General features: G+C 43.4%; 1 long non-coding RNA gene across 1 annotated transcript; it reads left to right on the plus strand.

Annotated features, from left to right (window-relative positions):
• Nucleotides 1-14,716: 14,716 nt before the first annotated feature.
• On the plus strand, nt 14,717-15,587 carry LOC107000133 (uncharacterized). The gene is made up of 2 exons (XR_001447107.3): nt 14,717-15,087; nt 15,258-15,587. It is a non-coding gene; the product is annotated as an uncharacterized LOC107000133 (long non-coding RNA).
• Nucleotides 15,588-15,811: the final 224 nt, after the last annotated feature.

Genomic DNA, 15,811 nt, shown 5'->3' on the forward strand with positions numbered 1-15,811 from the left:
TTCTTTCTTTCTTTCTTTCTTTCTTTCTTTCTTTCTTTCTTTCTTTCTTTCTTTCTTTCTTTCTTTCTTTCTTTCTTTCTTTCTTTCTTTCTTTCTTTCTTTCTTTCTTTCTTTCTTTCTTTCTTTCTTTCTTTCTTTCTTTCTTTCTTTTCTCTTTCTTTCTTTCTTTCTTTCTTTCTTTCTTTCTTTCTTTCTTTCTTTCTTTCTTTCTTTCTTTCTTCTTTCTTTCTTTCTTTCCCTCCCTCCCTCCCTCCCTCCCTTCCTTCCTTCCTTCCTTCCTTTCCTTCTTTTCTTTTCTTTTCTTTTCTTTTCTTTTCTTTTCTTTTCTTTTCTTTTCTTTTCTTTTCTTTCTTTCTTTCTGACAGAATCTCACTCTGTCACCCAGGCTGGAGTGCAGTGGCGTGATAGCTTACAGCAACTTACACCTCCCAGGTTCAAGTGATTCTCCTGCCTCATCCTCCTGAGTGGCTGGGACTACAGGCATGTGCCACCATACCCGGCTAATTTTTGTGTTTTTAGTAGAGATGGGGTTTCACCATGTGGGCCAGGCTGATCTCAAACTCCTGACCTCAGGTGATCCACCCGCCTCAGCCTCCCAAAGTGTTGGGATTACGGGTACGAGCCACCCGCCATGCTCGGCTGCTCATTTCTTATACAAGCATATATGACCCTTCCCTAATTATCAGGGTAAATTGGTTTGCAGAAAGCATGGACAAAAAAAGATTCCAAAACATGTATTCAGCACGCACTGTCCTGGTATGGACACAATATATAACCACGATCCAACCAATCCCACTTAGTTGTGGCTCTGCTCTCGAGGAAAAAAACATTTCCCAGTGCCCTTGCAGTTAGGTGGGGTTCAATGACTAGCTCTAGCCAATGAAGAAGAGTGAGAATAAAGTGTGTCACTTCTGGGCTGATTTATTAACAGCTATTTCTCCTTGTCCAGACTCTTCCTGGCCTCTGATCTTGGAGGTCATCCATTCAGCCTAGGTCCCTTAATGACTGTGTGGAGCAGCATCCAGGCTCCCAACCCCATCCCAGACTCTCCTTGAATATGTGGATCTGCAACTGATGAAAATCTTTGTTGTGATAAGCCACTGACATTTTAGACGTGTTGTTACTAATGCATAAGCTATTCACTTTCATGATCTTTCCTTTGCCTGGAATGTCTCCCTTTTTCTTTTCTGCATGACAAACTGCTACATTTTTGAAAATACCCAGCTGTCATATTAACATCTTGTAGGGGATTTTTAACACTCTTTAGCACAATTACTTGCTCTCTTTATCCCCTGCAGCACGTTGCAGACACCTTCTTACTTTGCATTGCACTTATCTTCCTCTTGTGAGTCTGTGAGCCCTTTGGAGACCAGAATCATCTGTTATTTATCCTTCTATCCCTAGCACCAGCACAGGTCTGGCTCTGGGAGGGAAGTCACACACCAATACTTGTCTGATTGAACTTGGATGGGCACCGTTGTGTCTGTGATGAGATTCGTTGAGACTTTTCCCCAAGGTCACACTCAGTTTCTTTCATTTAGATCCTTGCCTCTAGAGTCTTCATGGTCGGTGAGGCCTCTTTTGTGTTGCCTTAACATTGGGTCCTCTGGATATGTCTCTAGATATTTAGAAAACTGCCCCTGAGGGTGGGTGGCTCCTTTCTTCTCTTTGGTTAGCTTCTTAATTTTATTAGATTGTTGAGTCCTAGAACATGCAGCAGTCTGGATTTGACTAAACCACACTGGAATATTAAAGCATGGGCTTTGGGCACGGATATGGTCCCTTCCACCTCTTGCTATTGATGTTGCCTCAGCCAAGTCACATCCTCTCCCAGACTCCTCCATCCCTAATCTGGAAGAATGATAACAAGCTCCTTCAGGGCTGTTATGGGGGTTAAATAATATAGTCACTTACATAAGATAACCACTTTTCATTTTCCCTTACTAACTGACAAACTGCCAAGTAAGCACAAGAGATAAAAAACATGTGAAACTCTCTGGGCACCCTCCCTCCACCCTCCACCCATGTCCAGGCCCGGCTGATGAAGAACGGGCAGTCACCTCTGCCAAGCCCACCATGGGCATTACCACTCATGTTGTTGGGGGAGGCCCTACAATTCCACTGTAGGCTGCTGATGGGGAGACTGCTGACTGATGCACACATGGCTGCCTGCCATAGACACATACATTCTTATGTCAGCTATGATCTCTGGAGGATGCAGGGACTAGATTTGTTTGAAGCCACCACTTTACAGATCCAGGCCCTTAACTGAGGTCTAAGGATGGATCCTCTATGGGGTGTCTGTGACACCGAAATTACATGCACATAGTAATGGAGGCTGTTATATTTATTTATTTTTTTCCTGAGGAAAGGATCTAAAGCATTCATCAATTTCTCAAGGAGTTCTATGACCCAGAAAACGTGAATGGATGGCAAATCCTATGAGGCAATCCGTGACACAGAGGAAAGCAGCTTGGTCCCTGGCATGCTGTGGGATCCAACACACATGAAGTGTGAGAGGAGAGGGGAAAAGGGGGTGAGATGTGTGAGAACATCCCCAGGGCCCGGTGTTTCCTCTTTTTCTAAATGTGTTAGAATGGGGCAGTCAAAGGCAATCTGGGCACAGGACTCATTGAACAAAGTCAGCCTAGGGCCATCTGTGTTGCACCTCCAGCGTCAGACCCTTTGCCCTGTAATCCCAATGAAGTCCCATGGCTGATCTCTAAGGGCGGTGCCAATTAGCCACATTTTACAGGTGGGTGGAATGAGCCCAGGGATGCCAGACTACTTTTCCAAGGAAAATCAGCTTGTAGGTGAATGATCAAGGATTTTAAACTCAAATATGTGTGACCCACATGCCAGAACTTCTGAAAAGGGAAGTGAGAATGTAGAAGAATAGTCATAATCAGTAGAGGCCACTCAGGAATACCTGTTGAAGAAAAGAAAGGAAAAAAAATATGGAAGAAAGCAAGGAAAAAAGGAGAAAATCTTAAATCTTTTTTTTTTTTTTTTTTTTTTGAGACGGAGTCTCGCTCTGTCGCCCAGGCTGGAGTGCAGTGGCTGGATGGATCTCAGCTCACTGCAAGCTCCGCCTCCCGGGTTCACGCCATTCTCCTGCCTCAGCCTCCCGAGTAGCTGGGACTACAAGCGCCCACCACCTCGCCCGGCTAGTTTTTTGTATTTTTTTAGTAGAGACGGGGTTTCACCGTGTTAGCCAGGATGGTCTCGATCTCCTGACCTCGTGATCCGCCCGTCTCGGCCTCCCAAAGTGCTGGGATTACAGGCTTGAGCCACCGCGCCCGGCCGAAAATCTTAAATCTTAACAAATACAAAAGTTAGGAAAGACCCAGCCACTAACATCACCATCTTGGGTGATATAGAAAAATGTTTTTTTTCCTAAAAGATTAGAAACACATTTTCATCTTTTTTCCTTCTTTTCTAGGGAAACTTTCTCTCTTTCCTTCCTTCCTTCCTTCCTTCCTTCCTTCCTTCCTTCCTTCCTTCCTTCCTTCCTTCCTTCCTTCCTTCCTTTCTTCCCCTTTTCCTTCACTCTTTTCTTCTTTCTTTTTTCCTTCTTTTTTCTTCCTTTTCTTCCTTTCTTCTTTCAATCTTTTTTCCTTTGTTTTCTTAAACATATGTCTTCTGAGCTCTTCTTTTGTGAAATACTGAGCAGAGGGCATTGAGGATGATACAGATGTGTAAACATTCCTAATGCCTGCCTGCTATCAAGAAAATCTTAACCTTTTAGCACGCTTATATCTAAAGCCAATGGAGGGAAAAAAAACTTCCTGACAAATGAAAAATCTAAATGAAAATTTAGAAGAATAATTGTAGAATTTTTGGATGAGGGCATATTTTAGAGAAGAAAACTTATAGCAAAAATACCATATATGGCAAAATATATGATGCATTAATCAAGTCTCTTGCAAGTGAAAGAATAAAAGTGAAATTAGCTTAAGTGAAAAGAAAATTTAGAGGCATTCGTAGGTAGCTGAAAATCCAAACTGCATGTAGCACGGAAGGTCACTTTCCTGAATATGTCAAGGACTCCCACTCTTGATATGTTGTTTAGATAGATAATAGGTAAGTGAAATAAGATATGAAGAACACATTGCTGATTAACTGTAAATTGCTTTAACTTTTAAGGAAAATAATATCAGTGTACAGAGTGCAGCTGAAAGTATCTATATATGTTGACCTTTTGGAAGGTGATATTACAAACATGAGTACAACGTTTATCACAGTAATGTTTGCAGTATTCAAAAGAGAAAGCACAGAGATAAAAACAACCTAAATAGCTACCAGAGGGGAATGGTTGATTAAGCCACAGAACATTCTTACTATCAGATTTTATGCTACAGTTAAAAGGGAAAAATTTGGTGCATGTTTGAGGGTCAAAGGGCTCAGTCATGTGAATAGCATCATCACACTTCTGTAAAACAATTAAAAATGAAAAGCCTTTATATGCATATCTATTATCTATCTATCCATCAATCTATCTATCATCTGTCTTCATACGATTAGAGAGAAAGGCAAGGATAGACCCTGCAAATGCTGTTTAACTCAGGTGGGATTAGGAGATGGGGAGAAGATTCAATAATATTTTTATAACTCTGAATTTTAGAATGTGGTAGAACTACTATGCATCACTTCTATCTTTAAATAATAAAACAATTTTTAAAAGGATAAAAATAGACCATCAAATAGGGAGGTAAAATTCAGCATACTCCTCTTCATTAAGAAAGAGCAGGTGGCCTGCGAGGCCCAGTCCTATAGAGTTGGTATTTGACAGAACTCAGTTCGGGTTTTTTATTTTCATTTTTGGGGTGACTGCATTAACTCAAGACCCATCTTACAGACAGGAAAGTGAATTGGCAAGAGTGAGGAGATGTGCAAAAAGATGGAAAACTCACAGCCTCTTAAAATTAAGAAGAAATGAGAAAACAGATGATATGCTACTTGTATAATTGAAAACCTCCCAATTTTGGCCGGGCGCGGTGGCTCACGCCTGTAATCCCAGCACTTTGGGAGGCCGAGGCGGGCGGATCACAAGGTCAGGAGATCGAGACCACGGTGAAACCCCGTCTCTACTAAAAAAATACAAAAAATTAGCCGGGCGCGGTGGCGGGCGCCTGTAGTCCCAGCTACTCAGGAGGCTGAGGCAGGAGAATGGCGTAAATCCAGGAGGCGGAGCTTGCAGTGAGCCGAGATCGCGCCACTGCACTCCAGCCTGGGCGACAGAGCGAGACTCCGTCTCAAAAAACAAAACAAAACAAAACAAACAAAAAAAAGAAAACCTCCCAATTTTAATTGTGACTGGTGAAAAAAGGACAATTTTTATCTGTGTTATAAATCAACATAATTTCTCACTATTGTTCACTGCAGCCCATTCTCTTTAGGACAATTTATTTCTATTGCCCTGTAGGTAAGCGGGCTCAGCTTACTTCCAGCAACTGCAACAAGTTGAGTCTTGATGTACATAATTAAATTTAAAAAACCGTGAGACACTTGCTGAAGTGAGAAGACTAGGGGAAATTTTTTCTAAAGTGTAAATTAGCTGGAGAACACGAGTCTTGGATGGTTGTATTGGTGCCAAAGGATGAGTTAGTTTTCTCGGATACTGCCGAGCCGCATAATAAAGGTTGTTTCACAGGCTTCCGGTTCATATGAGCTGTTTGATTTCAAACCCCGCCTGTCTTATAAGCAACTGGGTTGTTAACCTTAAAAATGTCAACTTGTTCACATTCATGTGAAGTAAGTTACAAGCTAAGGGACCCTGAAGACTCAGCAGGCATTATGGGCGTGCACATAGTACTCTGTCCTCACACTTTTTCAGACCCAAAAGTAGGGAGATGCAGAGACAGCAGGGGGTGGCACACAGGAGTCTCTTGGTCAGATATGCATGTGTCCCGTGGGAGGAGAGAGGGAAGGCAGGTGTGGGAGGAGCAGGATGCCACAGTGGAAAATCCAGGGCATGGGCTGAGGTCAAAGCTGACCATGAACACAGACTGGGGAGGGTCCCAGAAATAAGCGTTCGACCAGAGCGGCATGGTCGTGTCAGAAGGACTTTGTGTGGGGATAAGGGCGCGAGTGTGTCTCCAGCTCCTCCTTTACCCTGGTCCCTGGTTCTGGAGGCCAGCTCCTCCATACTTTTCATGAAGAGTTCACAGCTCCACAGAAATGATAAACGCTTGAGGAAATGGATATTCTAAATACCCTGACTTGATCATGACATGTTCTATGCATGTAACAAAATATCACACATGCCCATACATATGGACAATTATTATGTGACAATTAAAAATAATAATTAGCAGCTCTCCTGGCCTGGGGGAAGCAAACTAGGTCTGGGAGTCCCACATTCTTTTATTGAAATTTTATATAAAGTCAATGGCCAATTATTGACTGTATTAGTTGGCCATAACCAAGTTCCACAGACAGTGGCTGAAGCAGCAGAATATCATTCTCTTGTATCCCTGGAGGCTGCAGGGCTGAGATCAGGGTGTCAGCAGGGTTGGCTCCTCCTGAGGCTTGCAGATGGCCATCTTCTCTCTGTGTCCTCACATGATCTTCCCTCTGTGCATGTTTGTGTCCTCATCTCCTCTTCCTCTAAGGACAACAGTCGTATTAGATTAGGGCCCATCTATATGACCTCATTTTACTTTCCCGTTAATTACCTCTTTAAAATCCTTCTCTCCAAATGTGGTCACATTCTGAGACACTGGGGATGAGGATTTTGACATATGAATTTTGAGGGTTGGACACACTTCAGTCTATTTATTTCTTTTGGTATATTTTCCACTCAAATACCATCAACTGTCCAGATAGAAATGTGAGTGTGTGTATGTATATGTGTATGTGTGTATGTATGTGTGCATATTTGCGTATGTATGTGTGACTGTAAAATGACTAGTTTTTCTCCCTGATAATACTTTTATCTCCCTACTTTTCAACTACACATGACAGCCCCTGGGCTGTGTGCCTTCAAAAAGCATGGCAATTCTATCTCTGGTAGAGCAAGTTCTCTCTGAGAACTTCCACATAAAATGGCTTCGAAACCCATTTCCATTGCTTCCCTCTGAGTTGGACAGAAGCACTGACTCCTCAAACAGGGCATGAAGTCGGAGTTTGTCTCTAGATCTGATTCTGTCAGGCCCCTCAGCCCCTACATGTGGAGGTGCAACTTGTGAAGTGCTCACCCCATAGCAGATCCTTTGCCAGGTCCTCGATGGAGCTCAGCACCCTGGCCTTGTATGACTGCCTTTGTCTCTAAGGCACTATAAGTGCACAGGCATATTTGCATGTTGATTATTATATATCACTACATGCCAGGCATTCTAAATGTTCTGCAGAAGTGAATTAATTTAATCCTCACAATAACTCTATAAGACAAGGACCCTTGATAGGCCCATTCTACAGATGAGTAAACCAAGGCCCAGGAAGCAGAATGACCTACTTGGGGTCAAACATCCAGCCAGTGATAGGTCCTGCATCTGAAACCAGGTAGCTCAAAGCATATTTATTCTTCACACAATCTTGTGAAAAAGGGGCTGCTATCACTATCTTGCAGATGAGGAAAGGGATTTATAGCTATTTGGACCCAGGAGTGTCTAACTCCAAAGCCATTTTTCTTTCTATTGTGCCAGTCTGTTTGCCTGGACACCGCCTATTCCCCAGTGTCTTGGCTAATCCTCCCTCCTGTCACACATCCCTGTGAACACCCAAAGTCAAGCATGCCTGCTTCTTTACATCAATATTAAAGAGCACAGAAAGCTGTCAGGCCTATTTGGGGAAACAGAAAAGGCACAGGCTTGCTCAAACCTTAGCTCTTTTACTTTCCCACTTTCTGGTTCTGGCCAAGTTACCTTCCTAAATTTTAGCTTCCTCATAAAAGTGGGGATAATAATAACTAGGTAATAGTAGGTCTTCAATGTTCAACAAGTTATCAGTTAATTTGTCACCATGTTAGTGTTGAGCAGGGTAGAAATTTGATTGCCAAGTGACCTCTGCTTCTCCCATCAGGAGATGACATTTACTTCCCTACCTCAGAAATCTGGACTGGCCTGGTGGCTTGTTTTAGGAAAAAGAAAGTGATAGAGGTAAAAATGTGTTAGTTCCAAACCTGAAAAGTCCTTGCATGTTTCCACCTTTTCTCTTGAACTCTTACCATGGCCATGAGAACAAGCCTGGATGAAGCTGCTGGTAAATGAAAAACCACCCAGAGCAGAACAGTCATTCCAGCTGAGGTCACTGTAGATGAGCAAGCCCCAGACAACTGGCCAGCTGACCACAGATGCATGAGCTAGGTTCAGCTGACCACCCAGCCTGAGAAATTCTATACAGGTGTTATTTAGGTCATTAATTTTGCTGTGCTTTGTTATGCAGCAATAGCTAACTAATACAATCACGTATTATCAGTACTATTTAGAAAAAGCTCAAAAACATGATCAGTTTTATCCAGAGTAGTCTCCTTTCCCTTATCTTCATGTGTGCTCTCATCTGCATGCTCCTATTCTCCTTGTACATACATGAAAGCAACTCCACATTGGCTACTGCTGATGCTTCTAATGAGTGAGAGAGGAAGCATTTGTTCCCATGGGTTCAAATAAACTCTCTTTGCATATGCTTCTCATTGTCCTTATGTCAATATTGGCTTATGGAACTGGAATCTTTTTATGAGCACCATAGAGTGTGATTTTAGCAAAGAGACTAACACTTCTTTTGGCAAAGAGAACACAATTCAAATGCCATTAAAGTGTTAGAGAAAGGGTCAGCTTCCTCCCAGCCTGACCAGTTAAGCAGGGCCAGGGGCCTACAATCATGATTCTGAGCTTATGTTTCTGTTCTGTGGCTACAGCCAAAGTACTCTGGGTACTGACCTGTCTGGATGGCCAAGGCATACCCCAAGTTCCTGTAACAACCACTGGCCTCAGATTAGTCTACAGAGCTGTGGCACTTACCAGGACTGACTGTAATTATTGTGTGTGTGTGTTCCTCCCATTATGTTACACAGCAGTGAGATTAAAAATGGTTGTACTTTATGGAGTCCCGAGTATTTATGATAGGTACTTCCTACCTCAGTTGAAAGACAGATCAGGAATTCCCACTGAAGTTATTTGGCTCCAGAGCACCTAACAGTCACAGCCATAATAAGTCTCAGCTATAGTCACAGCTATAGTAAGGTACAGGTGTCTTTGTGGCTTTTGATTCTCACACAGTATCAATATGGTTCCCTAGTAAATGTCTTTCGCATGAACCTAACATCACTGTTCATGAAGAAACCCTTCATTTTCTTCCCCTTGACCTTAAAAAATTTCATTTCTTTCAGAGTCTGCTATAATTGTTAGGATTCTAGGTTGGGTTCAGGTTTCAACTCCAACCCTTTCTACCTGGTGGTCCTATATAAACTCCTTGACATCGATGAGTCCCAGGACACAGGTATATAAAACACCTAATGCTCTCTCCTGCCTTGTAGTGTTGTGGTGAGGAAGTACACATAGGTACTCAAAAAAGTTAATACATTATCAGATGCCTAGAATACTGCTTGACATATGGTGGTGGGAGTGATTAAATAAATGTCACCTGTTCTTCATTTATACATCTGTTTGTGTGACACTATTAGAGCAGTAATTACTTGTCATCTCCCATGACAAAGATAGAGGGATGGAAAAGACCTGGCCCCTACTGAAAAGTTTCCTGATTGGGAAGGGGAAGGTGCTGGTATGAGCATGTTGTTGTCCACAGGGGCAATTGTTCCTGTCATGAAACCAGAGGTCTGAGACAGCCCGGGGACAGCAGTGTCTAATTCCTCTTGGGTTCAGGGAATTGAGCAAGGAGTCTCAGAGAAGGCGGTATTTGAGTTGAGTTCAGAAGGATGAAGGGGAATTTCACAGCTGAAAAGGTCAGGTCTTCCAGGAAGACGGAAGGGCCTGCAGGAAGGAGCCAGGCCGTTGTAGGCCAACATGGAGAGAAGCTGGGAAGGAAGGCAGGCAGGCTGTCAGGAGCCAGGTGTTGGGATAGAGCTGAAAAGGAGACTGGGGACAGAAGGAGGTCCTGCTCCTCAAGAGGGCCTTGTTTCCTTCAGCTGCCTGTGTAAGGGGATGGGAAATAATGTTATTTTGGATGTTGGAAACAGAATTCCACTCAGGGAGAGAATTGTGCTTGTTTAAAAACAAGCCTTAATGGGCCTTTATGGATATGATTGGAGGCCCTGTGGGGATTGTCTGAGTGGGTTGGGGGTTTATCAAGGAAAGCGAAATGTTCACGCTTAGAGGAATTAAGGGGGAAGCGTGGGTGGGAGAGAAGGAGATTGACGCAGGGCGGAGGAGAAGCAGGTGAGAGAGTGGGGGAAGGGAGCAGCAGGAAGTATTGTCTTGCTGAGAGGGTTTGGTGCAGCTGGGGGTGCAGGGGAAAGGACATTCCAAGGCTGCTGAGAAGAGAACGAGGTGTGTGTGGTGCAGTCTTAGGTTGTTTGCTGAGCAACACTGTTGAGCTTCTTCAGGAAAAGCAACTGCAAATCCAAAATGCCTGCATGAATGGTGTTTTCCAGAAATTAAGGGGCGGGGCCTGGGTTCCAGGTCAGAGATTAAGACAATCACCAAAGGAGGGGAGCATCAATATAAGCAGACAGCAGAAACTGGGTGACATAAACAAGGAAGTCCCTGGGAAATCACAAAGACATGGGCAAATATTAAACTTCAGAACAGAAAAGCATATACTTTTGAACCAATTTCATTTGAATATTAAAGAACAGAGAGAGGCCAGCTGTCACCCTTGGCTACATGTGTATGTCAAATGTCACTCATGATATTTGCATGTATAATGTCTTTTTAGAATACTATGCGAAGATACTACATCTTCAGGAGAAACAAAGATGGTTGATTAGGAGGATATTTTGAATTTGGGGGCTTTCAGTGTATCACAAATTTTCAGGGCCACATTTCTTGGTGATATTAGGATATCCCAACCTTTTGAAGTTTTTTCCAGCCTCTTTTTCACTAAGACTATAAACTACATGGGGATAGATCACAGGAATGTCAGAACAGTGAAAAGGGTGGCAGGAATGTTCTAGAACACTCAGTGCCTCAGACACAGCTGAGCATTTAAAATTCAGGCATCACTGAACGGAAAAGCACCCAGAATATTATAAGCAAAATACAGGAATAGAAACGCATCCAGAATATTATAAGCAAAAGGGAGGTGTTTTTGGAAGGACATAGCAGTTGCCTGAAGGAAACTGAGGTGAGGAGTAATAGCCAGGTCTGGCAGGGAATGAACATGGAAATGAAAATTTAAGAAGCAAGGTCATTGCTTGTCTTCTAGGGGCCACATGGTATCTTGATTGTTTCTTCCAGCTAATTTTTTTGTTTTCCTTTATAAACAACTTCCTCCACCCCAGCGTGCCAGGGGTGCCTCAGTCCTTCTCTAGTTGGGCCGTCAGTTCCAATGGGCTCCAGAGGCCTACAAGAGCCCCTCCACCTCAGTTTAGGTTCCTGGAGCCTGAATCTCACCGGTGTCACTGTGGAAGCCTCCCCTTTCTCCAATCATTTGTCTCTGAGTGTGGAGGCAGATCACATGGTGTCCACATGGCTGCAGGGCCTCTGCTGCTGCACTATGGGCAGTTCCCAAAGAGGGAGATGCAGGCTGGAAGTGAACTCACATGTGCAAAATGTAACGGTTTCAAAGAAAGAAGATGAATGATAAAATATACACCTGCCTGTTGGCCAGCACTGCTGCAGTGTACTGTGTCTCCACAGCAAGGAGAGGACAGTTTTAGAGCACTGCATCTGTATAGCCATACGCCAGACACTTATCTTCTCTGGCTTTCTTCCGTCAGCTACTTTGAGTGGGAGACACGGCAGTCCTCATTTTATGATTGGCAACTCGTTTGGGACCTTATGACGACATTCCACCTGAAGGTACCCACTTTCTTCATGAACTGGAGAAAGCTGATGGGCCTACTCTGGAGCCACTCGCACCCCGGGTCCTCCTAACCCCTGGCTCTGCAGGTCTCTTGAACGTGCTAGATGAATTGGGTGGCCTTGCCAAAGTGGCTGGTGCCATATCTGGTTATTGCTTCTGCTGTTGCAGCAGCACTTAAAAGGGCCAAAGGGCCACAGACAGACAATCATCCTGTGAAGAGACTGATGGTGAAGAAAGGGCTTTCAGGAAAATAAATGGATCAATGAGAGGAGGTGGCTTAGACTACATATGCATGCAGGTGAATCCTGTGCACAGAGACCCTGTACAGAAGACCCCTTCCATACGTATGTGCACTTGCACACCCCTACCCCCACATGCCTATACAACACACATGAGTATTTGTGTATATACATACATATTAGGAGCCCTGTCTATCTACAGTGTGTCAGAACAAGGAGTTAATCTCCACTTTGCCTTTTGCCACCTGTGTGATCCTGAACAAACCATTCTCTGACAGTAACTTTCCGCATCAGTTAAAATGAAAGTAATTATAGATTTTTAAAGATGTGAGAATAAGCTAATATATGTAAAATTCGGTGGCTGACACATATTTTGCTATAGAGAAATTCAAACTAAATATAAACTACATTTAAATTATGCGTACATAGACTCATACACATATTCATTCATACGAATGCATGTGTGCATATATGCATTCCTATACACATATAAATTCTTACATATATACAAGCACATACATAGTCATAAATACAAATACACACAATAATTTTTATACACATCTGTGGATGGCATTAACACTTATGCTCATTTATATATTATACATATAAACTTTAATATACACATTCATGAACATGTATCAACTTACTCTCAGATACACCACACTATTAGACACACATATATCCACATACACATATTATATATGTATGTATGTATGTGGGCATGTGTATAAACACACATTCTACATAGTAAGAATTCATCTCTAATATTGAAAAAAGTCAAAATAATTCACTATCTAGCTCTGAAAATAACTCTCTGGTAGGTCAACCTTATTGCCTCATGTACGGAAAACGGCTCCAGTTACTTCTTTTAGAGAAAAATATGCATTTTGTCATCTTCGTAAGCCTAGTGGTGGCAGAGGAGGTCCTTGTTTCATGTTATGGCCACACCACTTTCCTGTCTGGGGAGAGGAGCCGGGTCTATGAAGAACCAGCCCGTGTTTGGGATACCACAGGGCCACTGTGAGATGGGCTGTTCTTATACAGAAGTTCTGTCTTCAGCGCTGGCTCATGAAGGCCAGGCTTGAGTCAAGCAAGATGTTTTGCTTCTCTCATTGATGCACCCTCAAGTGAGCTACTGAAGAGCTGCAGTTTTTGTTCCTGAGCCTGTGTAGGTTGTGGGAGGATGGGGAGGACTGTGTGCAAGGCCCCAGAGTTCTCTCAATCCATCTGCAGAGCCTCCAGAAGTCCTTGGGAAATTGCAATAGTGTTCAGTGGCCCTGAGACAGGAACACAAGCCTGTCATCGGCACTGTCTGCTGCTGCCTGGGCATCTGAGGCCTCCATGCTCAGGACCCCATGCCATGGTCACAGGTCTGTGTGGGGTCTATTGGTTTGCGAGCTCACTTTGGAGACTCCAACATAAAGGACGAAAGCTGCAGGCAGAGTTGGCGGGAGGCTGGTCTTTTGCAAGGAATGACTGGTTATACTCCATGAGGAAGGACACCCTGCCACCTTATTTATATGGTCACACTTCCATTTATAAATTACAAAAGGGATGAAGAAAGAAGACTTTGAGCCATCGAATTTATGGATTCAATAACTGTTGCCATTTCAGACAGCAGGGTCTCTGGGGAATATTTTCCCATGTGTGCTTAGGTAGCAGAGAGGGAGAGACAAATGCTAAATATTCTGCTGTATTTATGAAATGTCAAATGTGCTTTCCGGGGTAATTGCATGAATATTGAAAAGCCTCGCTGAAATTTATAACCTTGCAACTGAATGTTTGGGGATGCTTCTTGCCAGCAGCCCCTCTGCAGACAGGACAACAGCCCTGGCACGAAATGCCCAAATGAAATGGGATCCAGCCTGGCCTTTCCTGGCCAGCCATTGCCAATGCAGCTGGACAACTTGGCCCAACTTCATGAATGCTTCCCATGCAAGGAGTCCATGTCAGGCCCAGTGGACACATTCAGCATAACTAGAGGACTTGGTTAATGTCAAATATCCCATGATAATTCTAAAAAAAAAAAAAAAGGTTTTACTGTAACTTTCTCCAGATCTGGTGGAATAGCATATAGCATATCAGAATCTAGGTCTATTCTGTTGGAAGATAAACCTTTCCTCTGTTTTTCCAAAATCCTAGCATATTCTTTGACCAAGCAGGACATTCTTACCCCTGGCAGACAAACAAATTCTCAGCATTAACTGAAGAAAAACAAGTGGCCTATCCCAGCCATAGACCTTGAGTAGCATTGAAACATGGCGGGGTGGGGGATGCATCGTAGTTGGTATTTCCTCCTTTTTTTAAATTTCGCTTAAGTCAGTTTAATAGTCTCATGAGTCATTCTCATGTTCTCTTTCTTTTTAACCACACGTAACCACCCCATCATAGATCTGGCTGCTTTAATCTCAAAAATGTCTCTTACAACCCTAACTTGCTTTGCTCCCGGGGTGGCTTTTCTTTATGATGTCATAACTTTTCTTTAGGACGCCATAACTTTACAGACACATCACCCACTGTCTCCCCATGCATACTGTGCTCTGTCTCCTCAGTGCTACTCACACTGTCTCCATCCCTGGTGCCCTCTGTGTATCTCTGTGCCTTTGTGCACACTGCTTCCTCTGCCTGGAAGCCCTTCTTCCTTTCTCCACACAGCACATCCCTCCTTACTCATCAAAGTCCCATCCAAATGCTAAAGGCACCTGATAGTCTCAGCAAACTTGGCCACCAAATATGAAATCTTCTCCATCTATGCCCACTAGTCATAGACAAAACTCAAGAGTTGCATGAGAACTTCAGTTATCAGGCAATGGTACCAGGGTTTGGGGCAGAAGGAATAGATAAAAGGGATAATTCTGAGGAAGATGATGGAAAGACTGACCCTGATATGGTGAGGATGATTCCAGCACTACTCGTACTACACTAGGTGAGCCAGGAGCTGGAAGGAAGGGTGGTGTGGAAGAAGGTTGGGGTGAAACTGGAGAAATTTTGGGAAAGAAAACTACATTAGAAGTCACGGGCTTTCTGAGGCCACCAGAGGTGAATGGGAGAAAAAAGAGTGATATCAGCTAAGCCATGTACTTTTCTAATTTTCAGGATCAGACAACTTGAAATCTCTCTTCGCTTTTATTGGGCAATCTGTTCTAAGGATCACAGATCCTTAGATCTGTGATCACAGATCCTGTCTGTAACTGTCGCCTCTTCTGAGGTACAATTATAAGACTCCTCCATCATTACATTCTTTCCTCTCCTCCCATTGCAATGTTTCCATGCTGAGAGGGCTCCAGATAGATATAGGGAAGCTCGCTAGTCTCTGTGCTGAAGCTCAGTGCTTGGCATACCTCTGCCTTTGATGAGGCTCTGGCACAGCCCTGCATCATTCTTCATTTGCCTGCACATTAAAGAATGCCCCTGGTGCTCATCAGAGCGCCTCGTGTCAAAGGCTTTGTCTGCACCTCTCTGTGCCTAGGTTGCAGGCACAGCTTTGGATTTTTTTTATCCTCCTCTCATGTACTTATGTTCAGTTTGGGTGAGCTCCTCTTCTTAGCCTTATTCAACTGAAAAAAAAAAAAGATTCTGATTTCTTTTGGCCATATGCTGCATTACAAAAATGCCTAAGGCCCTCAAGTTAGCAAATTAGATCCCACATG

The sequence above is a fragment of the Macaca mulatta genome, chromosome 9 (assembly GCF_049350105.2).
Source record: "Macaca mulatta isolate MMU2019108-1 chromosome 9, T2T-MMU8v2.0, whole genome shotgun sequence".
NCBI lineage: Eukaryota > Metazoa > Chordata > Mammalia > Primates > Cercopithecidae > Macaca > Macaca mulatta.